Source organism: Ovis canadensis, chromosome 7, assembly GCF_042477335.2.
Source record: "Ovis canadensis isolate MfBH-ARS-UI-01 breed Bighorn chromosome 7, ARS-UI_OviCan_v2, whole genome shotgun sequence".
Lineage (NCBI taxonomy): Eukaryota > Metazoa > Chordata > Mammalia > Artiodactyla > Bovidae > Ovis > Ovis canadensis.
In genome coordinates, this window is record NC_091251.1 from 10,357,210 (window position 1) to 10,370,827 (window position 13,618).

Genomic DNA, 13,618 nt, shown 5'->3' on the forward strand with positions numbered 1-13,618 from the left:
GGAACTTCTTGAGTGGCAGCAAGGGTGTGAAGGACCCTTTGGAAGTTCCAGTGGTTAGATGTGATTAGCCTCGAGAAGCCTCAGCGGAAATGGGCCTCATTTCGCCTGGAGGACAAAACCTCCTGGATTTTCTCGAGTTGCGGAAGGTGCTCTCGACATACGACGGGGACCTCAGGGACCCGCTCTGGTGGCCTCAGGAAAGGCCAGTCCCCATGCGAGTTCATGGGGGGCCTATCGGGATTCCTCTCCCGTCGATGCAGGGGCCTAAGCCCTTGTGTGGAGTCGGGGCCGGAACCTGAGGATTCCTCTCCAGTGCTGACATGGATCTTGGGGTACTTCTGGAGTCTCCCCAGGGGAGTCAGTCCTCGTCTCGAATGCGGGCATGCACTTGCGCTTTCCTCAAGAGCGGTAGCAGCAGTGTCACGCAGTCCGCCGCGTGGATCAAAGGATCTATGGTTTTCCCTCGAGTCTTTCCCACGAGGCTTTCCCACAGGGCTGTCCCACGTGCACACGTGGTGGGAGTCGATCCTCGGCTTGAACGTCAAGGCAGTGCAGGGAAAACAGGTTCCTCTCGAATGGACTGACACATCTGGGGGACTCTTGGAATGGTGGCACGACCCTGGAGTTCCTCTCGCCTTTCCTGTGGAGAGCGCCTCCTCTTGAGATGCGACGGGAACGCCGGGAATTCTTTCCCGATGAAACAGGGAAAGGATCCCTCATCTCGAGCTAGGAGGTGGAAACGGGGCTCCCCTAGATGTGTGCGGGACCCTCGTGCTTCCTCTCGAGTGGAGACGGGTATGTCGGGGAACTTCTTGAGTTGCAGCAAGGGTGTGAAGGACCGTTTGGAAGTTCCAGTGGTTAGATGTGATTAGCCTCGAGAAGCCTCAGCGGAAATGGGCCTCATCTCGCCTGGAGGGCAAAACCTCCTGGATTTTCTCGAGTTGAGGCAGGTGCTCTCGACTTACGACGGGGACCTCAGGGACCCGCTCTGGTGGCCTCAGGAAAGGCCAGTCCCCATGCGAGTTCCTCGGGGGCCTCTTGGGATTCCTCTCCCGTCGATGCCGGTGCCTAAGACCTTGTGTGGAGTCGGGGACGGAACCTGAGGATTCCTCTCCAGTGCTGACATGGAACTTGGGGTACTTCTGGAGTCTCCCCAGGGAAGTCAGTCCTCGCCTCCAATGCGGGCATGCACTTGCGCTTTCCTCCAGAGCGGCAGCAGAAGTGTCACGCAGTCCGCCGCGTGGATCAAAGGATCTATGGTTTTCCCTCAAGTCTTTCCCACGAGGCTTTCCCAAGAGGCTTTCCCACAGGGCTGTCCCACGTGCACACGTGGTGGGAGTCGATCCTCGGCTTGAACGTCAAGGCAGTGCAGGGAAAACAGGTTCCTCTGGAATGGACTGACACATCTGGGGGTCTCTTGGAATGGTGGCACGACCCTGGAGTTCCTCTCGCCTTTCCTGTGGAGAGCGCCTCCTCTTGAGATGCGACGGGAATGCCGGGAATTCTTTCCCTACGAAACAGGGAAAGGATCCCTCATCTCGAGGTAGGAGGCGGAAACGGGTCTCCCCTGGATGTGTGCGGGACCCCACGTGCTTCCTCTCGAGTGGAGACGGGTATGTCGCGGAACTGCTTGAGTTGCAGCAAGGGTGTGAAGGACCCTTTGGAAGTTCCAGTGGTTAGACGTGATTGGCTTCGAGAAGCCTCAGCGGAAATGGGCCTCATCTCGCCTGGAGGGCAAAACCTCCTGGATTTTCTCGAGTTGCCGCAGGTGCTCTCGACTTACGACGGGGACCTCAGGGACCCGCTCTGGTGGCCTCAGGAAAGGCCAGTCCCCATGCGAGTTCCTCGGGGGCCTCTGGGGATTCCTCTAACGTCGATGCTGGGGCCTAAGACCTGGTGTGGAGTCGGGGCCGGAACCTGAGGATTCCTCTCCAGTGCTGACATGGATCTTGTGGTACTTCTGGAGTCTCCCCAGGGGAGTCAGTCCTCGTCTCGAATGCGTGCATGTACTTGCGCTTTCCTCCAGAGCGGTAGCAGCAGTGTCACTCAGTCCGCCGCGTGGATCAAAGGATTTATGATTTTCCCTCGAGTCTTTCCCACGAGGCTTTCCCACGAGGCTTTCCCACAGGGCTGTCCCACGTGCACACGTGGTGGCAGTCGATCCTCGGCTTGAACGTCAAGGCAGTGCAGGGAAAACAGGTTCCTCTGGAATAGACTGACACATCTGGGGGACTCTTGGAATGGTGGCACGACCCTGGAGTTCCTCTCGCCTTTCCTGTGGTGAGCGCCTCCTCTTGAGATGCGACGGGAACGCCGGGAATTCTTTCCCTACGAAACAGGGAAAGGATCCCTCATCTCGAGTTAGGAGGCGGAAACGGGGCTCCCCTGGATGTGTGTGGGACCCTCGTGCTTTCTCTCGAGTGGAGACGGCTATGTCGGGGAACTTCTTGAGGTGCATCAAGGTTGTGAAGGACCCTTTGGAAGTTCCAGTGGTTAGATGTGATTAGCCTCGAGAAGCCTCAGCGGAAATGGGCCTCATCTCGCTTGGAGGGCAAAACCTCCTGGATATTCTCGAGTTGCGGCAGGTGCTCTCGACTTACGACGGGGACCTCAGGGACCCACTCTGGTGGCCTCAGGAAAGGCCAGTCCCCATGCGAGTTCTTCGGGGGCCTCTCGGGATTCCTCTCCCGTCGATGCCGGGGCCTAAGACCTTGTGTGGAGTCGGGGCCGGAACCTGAGGATTCCTCTCCAGTGCTGACATGGATCTTGGGGAACTTCTGGAGTCTCCCCAGGGGAGTCAGTCCTCGACTCGAATGCGGGCATACACTTGCGCTTTCCTCAAGAGCGGTAGCAGCAGTGTCACCCATTCCGCCACGTGGATCAAGGGATCTATGGCTTTCCCTCGAGTCTTTCCCACGAGCTTTCCCACAGGGCTCTCCCTCGTGCACACGTGGTGGGAGTCGATCCTCGACTTGAACGTCAAGGCCGTGCAGGGAAAACAGTTTCCTCTGGAATGGACTGACACATCTGGGGGACTCTTGGAATGGTGGCACGACCCTGGAGTTCCTCTTGCCTTTCCTGTGGAGAGCGCCTCCTCTTGAGATGCGATGGGAACGCCGGGAATTCTTTCCCTACGAAACAGGGAAAGGATCCCTCATCTCGAGCTAGGAGGCTGAAACGGGGCTCCCTGGATGTGTGCGGGACCCTCGTGCTTCCTCTCGAGTGGAGACGGGTATGTCGGGGAATTTCTGGACTTGCAGCAAGGGTGTGAAGGACCCTTTGGAAGTTCCAGTGGTTAGATGTGATTAGCCTCGAGAAGCCTCAGCGGAAATGGGCCTCATCTCGCCTGGAGGGCAAAACCTCCTGGATTTTCCCGAGTTACGGCAGGTGCTCTCGACTTACGACGGGGACCTCAGGGACCCGCTATGGTGGCCTCAGGAAAGGCCAGTCCCCATGCGAGTTCCTCGGGGGCCTCTCGGGATTCCTCTCCCGTCGATGCCGGGGCCTAAGACCTTGTGTGGAGTCGGGGCCGGAACCTGAGGATTCCTCTCCAGTGCTGACATGGATCTTGGGGTACTTCTGGAGTCTCCCCAGGGGAGTCAGTCCTCGTCTCGAATGCGGGCATGCACTTGCGCTTTCCTCAAGAGCGGTAGCAGCAGTGTCACGCAGTCCGCCGCGTGGATCAAAGGATCTATGGTTTTCCCTCGAGTCTTTCCCTCGAGTCTTTCCCACGAGGCTTTCCCACAGGGCTGTCCCTGGTGCACACGTGGTGGGAGTCGATCCTCGGCTTGAACGTCAAGGCAGTGCAGGGAAAACAGGTTCCTCTGGAATGGACTGACACATCTGGGGGACTCTTGGAATGGTGGCACGACTCTGGAGTTCCTCACGCCTTTCCTGTGGTGAGCGCCTCCTCTTGAGATGCGACGGGAACGCGGGGAATTCTTTCCCTACGAAACAGGGAAAGGATCCCTCATTTCGAGCTAGGAGGCGGAAACGGGGCTCCCCTGGATGTGTGCGGGACCCTCGTGCTTCCTCTCGAGGGGAGACGGGTATGTCGGGGAACTTCTTGAGTTGCAGCAAGGGTGTGAAGGACCCTTTGGAAGTTCCAGTGGTTAGATGTGATTAGCCTCGAGAAGCCTCAGCGGAAATGGGCCTCATCTCGCCTGGAGGGCAAAACCTCCTGGATTTTCTCGAGTTGTGGCAGGTGCTCTCGACTTACGTCGGGGACCTCAGGGACCCGCTCTGGTGGCCTCAGGAAAGGCCAGTCCCCATGCGAGTTCCTCGGGGTCCTCTCGGATTCTTCTCCCATCGATGCCGGGGCCTAAGACCTTGTGTGGAGTCGGGGCCGGAACCTGAGGATTCCTCTCCAGTGGTGACATGGATCTTGGGGTACTTCTGGAGTCTCCCCCGGGGAGTCAGTCCTCGTCTCGAATGCGGGCATGCACTTGCGCTTCCCTCCAGTGCGGTAGGAGCAGTGTCACGCAGTCTGCAGCGTGGATCAAAGGATCTATAATTTTCCCTCGAGTCTTTCCCACGAGGCTTTCCCACGAGGCGTTCCCACAGGGCTGTCCCACATGCACACGTGGTGGGAGTCGATCCTCGGCTTGAACGTCAACGCAGTGCAGGGAAAAAAGGTTCCTCTGGAATGGACTGACACATCTGGGGGACTCTTGGAACGGTGGCACGACCCTGGAGTTCCTCTCGCCTTTTCTGTGGAGAGCGCCTCCTCTTGAGATGCGACAGGAACGCCGGGAATTCTTTCCCTACGAAACAGGGAAAGGATCCCTCATCTCGAGCTAGGAGGCAGAAACGGGGCTCCCCTGGATGTGTGCGGGACCCTCGTGCTTCCTCTCGAGTGGAGACGTGTATGTCGGGGAACTTCTGGACTTGCAGCAAGGGTGTGAAGGACACTTTGGTAGTTCCAGTGGTTAGATGTGATTAGCCTCGAGAAGCCTCAGCGGAAATGGGCCTCATCTTGCCTGGAGGGCAAAACCTCCTGGATTTTCTCGAGTTGCGGCAGGTGCTCTCGACTTACGACGGGAACCTCAGGGACCCGCTCTGGTGGCCTCAGGAAAGGCCAGTCCCTATGCGAGTTCCTCGGGGGCTTCTCGGGATTCCTCTCCCGTCGATGCCGGGGCCTAAGACCTTGTGTGGAGTCGGAGCCGGAACCTGAGGATTCCTCTCCAGTGCTGACATGGATCTTGGGCTACTTCTGGAGTCTCCCCAGGGGAGTCAGTCCTCGTCTCGAATGCGGGCATGCACTTTCGCTTCCCTCCAGTGCGGTAGCAGCAGTGTCACGCCGTCTGCAGCGTGGATCAAAGGATCTATAGTTTTCCCTCGAGTCTTTCCCACGAGGCTTTCCCACGAGGCTTTCCCCCAGGGATGTCCCACGAGCACACGTGGTGGGAGTCGATCCTCGGCTTGAACGTCAAGGCAGTGCAGGGAAAACAGGTTGCTCTGGAATGGACTGACACATCTGGGGGACTCTTGGAATGGTGGCACGACCCTGGAGTACTTCTCGCCTTTCCTGTGGAGAGCGCCTCCTCTTGAGATGCGACGGGAACGCCGGGAATTCTTTCCCTATGGAACAGGGAAAGGATCCCTCATCTCGAGCTAGGAGGCGGAAACGGGGCTCCCCTGGATGTGTGTGGGACCCTCGTGCTTTCTCTCGAGTGGAGACGGCTATGTCGGGGAACTTCTTGAGGTGCATCAAGGGTGTGAAGGACCCTTTGGAAGTTCCAGTGGTTAGATGTGATTAGCCTCGAGAAGCCTCAGCGGAAATGGGCCTCATCTCGCCTGGAGGGCAAAATCTCCTGGATTTTCTCGAGTTGCGGCAGGTGCTCTCGACTTACGACGGGGACCTCAGGGACCCACTCTGGTGGCCTCAGGAAAGGCCAGTCCCCATGCGAGTTCCTCGGGGGCCTCTCGGGATTCCTCTCCCATCGATGCCGGGGCCTAAGACCTTGTGTGGAGTCGGGGCCGGAACCTGAGGATTCCTCTCCAGTGCTGACATGGATCTTGGGGAACTTCTGGAGTGTCCCCAGGGGAGTCAGTCCTCGTCTCGAATGCGGGCATGCACTTGCGCTTTCCTCCAGAGCGGTAGCAGCAGTGTCACGCATTCCGCCACGTGGATTGAGGGATCTATGGCTTTCCCTCGAGTCTTTCCCACGAGGCTTTCCCACAGGGCTGTCCCACGTGCACACGTGGTGGGAGTCGATCCTCGGCTTGAACGTCAAGGCAGTGCAGGGAAAAGAGGTTCCTCTGTAATGGACTGACAAATCTGTGGGTCTCTTGGAATGGTGGCACGACTCTGGAGATCCTCTCGCCTTTCCTGTTGAGAGCGCCTCCTTTTGAGATGCGACCGGAACGCCGGGAATTCTTTCCCTACGAAAAAGGGAGAGGATCCCTCATCTCGAGCTATGAGGCGGAAAAGGGGTTCCCCTGGATGTGTGCTGGACCCCACGTGCTTCCTCTCGAGTGGAGACGGGTATGTCGGGGATCTTCTTGAGTTGCAGCAATGGTGTGAAGGACCCTTTGGAAGTTCCAGTGGTTGGACGTGATTAGCCTCGAGAAGCCTAGGCGGAGATGGGCCTCATCTCGCCTGGAGGGAAAAAACCTCCTGGATTTTCTCGAGTTGCGGCAGGTGCTCTCGAGTTACGACGGGGACCTCAGGGACCCGCTCTGGTGGCCTCAGGAAAGGCCAGTCCCTATGCGAGTTCCTCGGGGGCCTCTCGGGATTCCTCTCCCGTCGATGCCGGGGCCTAAGACCTTGTGTGGAGTCGGGGCTGGAACCTGCGGATTCCTCTCCAGTGCTGACATGGATCTTGGGGTACTTCTGGAGTCTCCCCAGGGGAGTCAGTCCTCGTCTCGAATGCGGGCATGCACTTGCGCTTTCCTCCAGAGCGGTAGCAGCAGTGTCACGCAGTCCGCCGCGTGGATCAAAGATCTATGGTTTTCCCTTGAGTCTTTCCCACGAGGCTTTCCCACGAGGCTTTCCCACAGGGCTGTCCCACGTGCACACGTGGTGGGAGTCGATCCTCGGCTTGAACGTCAAGGCAGTGCAAGGAAAACAGGTTCCTCTGGAATGGACTGACACATCTGTGGGTCTCTTGGAATGGTGGCACGACTCTGGAGATCCTCTCCCCTTTCCTGTTGAGAGCGCCTCCTTTTGAGATGCGACGGGAACGCCGGGAATTCTTTCCCTACGAAACAGGGAAAGGATCCCTCATCTCGAGCTATGAGGCGGAAACGGGGCTCCCCTGGATGTGTGCTGGACCCCACGTGCTTCCTCTCGAGTGGAGACGGGTATGTCGGGGATCTTCTTGAGTTGCAGCAAGGGTGTGAAGGACCCTTTGGAAGTTCCAGTGGTTAGACGTGATTAGCCTCAAGAAGCCTCAGCGGAGATGGGCCTCATCTCGCCTGGAGGGAAAAAACCTCCTGGATTTTCTCGAGTTGCGGCAGGTGCTCTCGACTTACGACGGGGTCCTCAGGGACCCGCTCTGGTGGCCTCAGGAAAGGCCAGTCCCCATGCGAGTTCCTCCGGGCCTCTCGGGATTCCTCTCTCGTCGATGCCAGGGCCTAAGACCTTGTGTGGAGTCAGGGCCGGAACCTGAGGATTCCTCGCCAGTGGTGACATGGATCTTGGGGTACTTCTGGAGTCTCCCCAGGGGAGTCAGTCCTCGTCTCGAATGCGGGCATGCACTTGCGCTTTCCTCCAGAGCGGTAGCAGCAGTGTCACGCAGTCCGCCGCGCGGATCAAAGGATCTATGGTTTTCCCTCGAGTCTTTCCCACGAGGATTTCCCACGAGGCTTTCCCACAGGAGTGTCCCACGTGCACACGTGGTGGGACTCGATCCTCGGCTTGAACGTCAAGGCAGGGCAGGGAAAACAGGTTCCTCTGGAATGGACAGACACATCTGGGGGACTCTTGGAATGGTGGCACGACCCTGGAGTCCTCTCGCCTTTCCTGTGGAGAGCGCCTCCTCTTGAGATGCGACGGGAACGCCGGAAATTCTTTCCCTACGAAACAGGGAAAGGATCCCTCGTCTCGAGCTAGGAGGGGGAAACGGGGCTCCCCTGGATGTGTGCGGGAACCTCGGTCTTCCTCTCGAGTGGAGACTTTTATGTCGGGGAACGTCTTGAGTTGCAGCAAGGGTGTAAAGGACCCTTTGGAATTTCCAGTGGTTAGATGTGATTAGCCTCAAGAAGCCTCAGCGGAAATGGGCCTCTTCTCGTCTGGAGGGCAAAACCTCCTGGATTTTCTCGAGTTGCGGCAGGTGCTCTAGACTTACGACGGGGACCTCGGGGACCCGCTCTGGTGGCCTCAGGAAAGGCCAGTCCCCAAGCGAGTTCCTCGGGGGCCTCTCGGGATTCCTCTCCCGTCGATGCCGGGGCCTAAGACCTTGTGTGGAGTCGGGGCCGGAACCTGAGGATTCCTCTCCAGTGCTGACATGGATCTTGGGGTACTTCTGGAGTCTCCCCAGGGGAGTCAGTCCTCGTCTCGAATGCGGGCATGCACTTGCGCTTTCCTCTAGAGCGGTAGCAGCAGTGTCACGCAGTCCGCCGCGTGGATCAAAGGATCTATGGTTTTCCCTCGAGACTTTCCCACGAGGCTTTCCCACGAGGCTTTCCCACAGGGCTGTCCCACGTGCACACCTTGTGGGAGTCGATCCTCGGCTTGAACGTCAAGGCAGTGCAGGGAAAACAGGTTCCTCTTGAATGGACTGAAACATCTGGGGGACTCTTGGAATGGTGGCACGACCCTGGAGTTCCTCTCGCCTTTCCTGTGGAAAGCGCCTCTTCTTGTGATGCGACGGGAACGCCAGAAATTCTTTCACTACGAAACGGGGAAAGGATCCCTCATCTCGAGCTAGGAGTTTGAACGGGGCTCCCCTGGATGTGTGCGGGACCCTCATGCTTCCTCTCGAGTGGAGACGGGTATGTCGGGGAACTTCTTGAGTTGCAGCAAGGGTGTGAAGGACCCTTTGGAAGTTCCAGTGGTTAGATGTGATTAGCCTCGAGAAGCCTCAGTGGAAATGGGCCTCATCTCGCCTGGAGGGCAAAACCTCCTGGATTTTCTCGAGTTGCGGCAGGTGCTCTCGACTTACGACGGGGACCTCGGGGACCCGCTCTGGTGGCAGCAGGAAAGGCCCGTCCCCATGCGAGTTCCTCGGGGGCCTCTCGGGATTCCTCTCCCGTCGATGCCGGGGCCTAAGACCTTGTGTGGAGTCGGAGTCGGAACCTGAGGATTCCTCTCCAGCGCTGACATGGATCTTGGGCTACTTCTGGAGTCTCCCCAGGGGAGTCAGTCCTCGTCTCGAATGCGGGCATGCACTTGCGCTTCCCTCCAGTGCGGTAGCAGCAGTGTCACGCCGTCTGCAGCGTGGATCAAAGGATCTATAGTTTTCCCTCGAGTCTTTCCCACGAGGCTTTCCCAAGAGGTTTTCCACCACGGATGTCCCACGAGCACACGTGGTGGGAGTCGATCCTCGGCGTGAACGTCAACGCAGTGCAGGGAAAACAGGTTCCTCTGGAATGGACTGACACATCTGGGGGACTCTTGGAATGGTGGCACGACCCTGGAGTACTTCTCGCCTTTCCTGTGGAGAGCGCCTCCTCTTGAGATGCGACGGGAACGCCGGGAATTCTTTCCCTACGAAACAGGGAAAGGATCCCTCATCTCGAGTTAGGAGGCGGAAACGGGGCTCCCCTGGATGTGTGTGGGACCCTCGTGCTTTCTCTCGAGTGGAGACGGCTATGTCGGGGAACTTCTTGAGGTGCATCAAGGGTGTGAAGGACCCTTTGGAAGTTCCAGTGGTTAGATGTGATTAGCCTCGAGAAGCCACAGCGGAAATGGGCCTCATCTCTCCTGGAGGGCAAAATCTCCTGGATTTTCTCGAGTTGCGGCAGGTGCTCTCGACTTACGACGGGGACCTCAGGGACCCACTCTGGTGGCCTCAGGAAAGGCCAGTCCCCATGCGAGTTCCTCGGGGGCCTCTCGGGATTCCTCTCCCATCGATGCCGGGGCCTAAGACCTTGTGTGGCGTCGGGGCCGGAACCTGAGGATTCCTCTCCAGTGCTGACATGGATCTTGGGGAACTTCTGGAGTGTCCCCAGGGGAGTCAGTCCTAGTCTCGAATGCGGGCATGCACTTGCGCTTTCCTCAATAGCGGTAGCAGCAGTGTCACGCATTCCGCCACGTGGATCGAGGGATCTATGGCTTTCCCTCGAGTCTTTCCCACGAGGCTTTCCCACAGGGCTGTCCCTCGTGCACACGTTGTGTGAGTCGATCCTCGACTTGAACGTCAAGGCAGTGCAGGGAAACAGGTTCCTCTGGAATGAACTGACACATCTGGGGGACTATTGGAATGGTGGCACCACTCTGGAGTTCCTCTCGAGTTTCCTGTGGAGAGCGCCTCCTCTTGAGATGCGACGGGAACGCCGGGAATTCTTTCCCTACGAAACAGGGAAAGGATCCCTCATCTCGAGCTAGGAGGCGGAAACGGGTTGCCTCTGGATGTGTGCGGGACCCTGGTGCTTCCTCTCGAGTGGAGACGGGTATGTCGGGGAACTTCTTGAGTTGCAGCAAGGGTGTGAAGGACCCTTTGGAATTTCCAGTGGTTAGATGTGATTAGCCTCGAGAAGCCTCAGCGGAAATGGGCCTCATCTCGCCTGGAGGGCAAAACCTCCTGAATTTAATCGAGTTGCGGCAGGTGCTCTCGACTTACGACGGGGACCTAAGGGACCCGCTCGGGTGGCCTCAGGAAAGGCCAGTCCCGATGCGAGTTCCTCGGGGGCCTCTCGGGATTCCTCTCCCGTCGATGCCGGGGCCTAAGACCTTGTGTGGAGTCGGGGCCGGAACATGAGGATTCCTCTCCAGTGCTGACATGGATCTTGGGGTAATTCTGGAGTCTCCCCAGGGGAGTCAGTCCTCGTCTCGAATGCGGGCATGCACTTGCGCTTTCCTCTAGAGCGGTAGCAGCAGTGTCACGCAGTCCGCCGCGTGGATCAAGGGATCTATGGCTTTCCCTCGAGTCTTTCCCACGAGGCTTTCCCACGAGGCTTTCCCACAGGGCTGTCCCACGTGCACACGTGGTGGGAGTCGATCCTCGGCTTGAACGTCATGGTAGTGCAGGGAAAACAGGTTCCTCTGGAATGGACTGACACATCTGGGGGACTCTTGGAATGGTGGCAGGACCCTGGAGTTCCTCTCGCCTTTCCTGTGGAGCGCGCCTCCTCTTGAGATGCGACGGGAACGCCGGGAATCTTTCCCTACGAAACAGGGAAAGGATCCCTCATCTCGAGCTAGGAGGCGGAAACGGGGCTCCCCTGGATGTGTTCGGGACCGTCGTGCTTCCTTTCGAGTGGAGACGGGTATGTTGGGGAACTTCTTGAGTTGCAGCAAGGGTGTGAAGGACCCTTTGGAAGTTCCAGTGGTTAGATGTGATTAGCCTCGAGAAGCCTCAGCGGAAATGGGTCTCATCTCGCCTGGAGGGCAAAACCTCCTGGATTTTCTCGAGTTGCGGCAGGTGCTCTCGACTTACGACGGGGACCTCGGGGACCCGCTCTGGTGGCCTCAGGAAAGGCCAGTCCCCATGCGAGTTCCTCGGGGGCCTCTCGGGATTCCTCTCCCGTCGATGCCGGGGCCTAAGACCTTGTGTGGAGTCGGGGCCGGAACCTGAGGATTCCGCTCCAGTGCTGACAAGGATCTTGGGGTACTTCTGGAGTCTCCCCAGGGGAGTCAGTCCTCGTCTCGAATGCGGGAATGCACTTGCGCTTTCCTCCAGAGCGGTAGCAGCAGTGTCACGCAGTCCGCCGCGTGGATCAAAGGATCTATGGTTTCCCTCGCGTCTTTCCCACGAGGCTTTCCCACGAGGCTTTCCCACAGGGCTGTCCCACGTGCACACGTGGTGGGAGTCGATCCTCGTCTTGAACGTCAAGGCAGTGCAGGGAAAACAGGTTTCTCTGGAATGGACTGACACATCTGGGGGACTCTTGGAATGGTGGCACGACCCTGGAGTTCCTCTCGCCTTTCCGGTGGAGAGCGCCTCCTGTTGAGATGCGACGGGAACGCCGGGAATTCATTCCCTACGAAACAGGGAAAGGATCCCTCATCTCGAGCTAGGAGGCGGAAACGGGGCTCCCCTGGATGTGTGCGGGACCCTCGTGCTTCCTCTCGAGTGGAGACGGGTATGTCGGGGAACTTCTTGAGTTGCAGCAAGGGTGTGAAGGACCCTTTGGAAGTTCCAGTGGTTAGATGTGATTAGCCTCGAGGAGCCTCAGCGGAAATGGGCCTCATCTCGCCTGGAGGGCAAAACCTCCTGGATTTTCTCGAGTTGCGGCAGGTGCTCTCGACTTACGACGGGGACCTCAGGGACCCGCTCTGGTGGCCTCAGGAAAGGCCAGTCCCCATGCGAGTTCCTCAGGGGGCTCTTGGGATTCCTCTCCCGTCGATGCTGGGGCCTAAGACCTTGTGTGGAGTCGGGGCCGGAACCTGAGAATTCCTCTCCAGTGCTGACATGGATCTTGGGCTACTTCTGGAGTCTCCCCAGGGGAGTCAGTCCTCGTCTCGAATGCGGACATGCACTTGCGCTTTCCTCCAGAGCGGTAGCAGCAGAGTCACGCAGTCCGCCACGTGGATCAAAGGATCTATGGTTTTCCCTCGAGTCTTTCCCACGAGGCTTTCCCACGAGGCTTTCCCACAGGGCTGTCCCACGTGCACACGTGGTGGGAGTCGATCCTCGGCTTGAACGTCAAGGCCGTGCAGGGAAAACAGATTCCTCTGGAATGGACTGACACATCTGAGGGATTCTTGGAATGGTGGCACGACCCTGGAGTTCCTCTCGCCTTTCCTGTGGAGAGCGCCTCCTCTTGAGATGCGACGGGAACGCCGGGAATTCTTTCCCTACGAAACAGGGAAAGGATCCCTCATCTCAAGCTAGGAGGCGGAAACGGGGCTCCCCTGGATGTGTGCGGGACCCTCGTGCTTCCTCTCGAGTGGAGACGGGTATGTCGGGGAACTTCTTGAGTTGCAGCAAGGGTGTGAAGGACCCTTTGGAAGTTCCAGTGGTTAGATGTGATTAGCCTCGAGAAGCCTCAGCGGAAATGGGCCTCATCTCGCCTGGAGGGCAAAACCTCCTGGATTTTCTCGAGTTGCGGCAGGTGCTCTCGACTTACGATGGGGACCTCGGGGACCCGCTCTGGTGGCCTCAGGAAAGGCCAGTCCCCATGCGAGTTCCTCGGGGGCCTCTCGGGATTACTCAACCGTCGATGCCGGGGCCTAAGACCTTATGTGGAGTCGGGGCCGTAACCTGAGGATTCCTCTCCAGTGCTGACATGGATCCTGGGGTACTTCTGAAGTCTCCCCAGGGGAGTCAGTCCTCGTCTCGAATGCGGACATGCACTTGCGCTTTCCTCCAGAGCGGTAGCAGCAGAGTCACGCAGTCCGCCGCCTGGATCAAAGGATCTATGGTTTTCCCTCGAGTCTTTCCCACGAGGCTTTCCCACGAGGCTTTCCCACAGGGCTGTCCCACGTGCACACGTGGTGGGAGTCGATCCTCGGCTTGAACGTCAAGGCAGTGCAGGGAAAACAGATTCCTCTGGAATGGACTGACACATC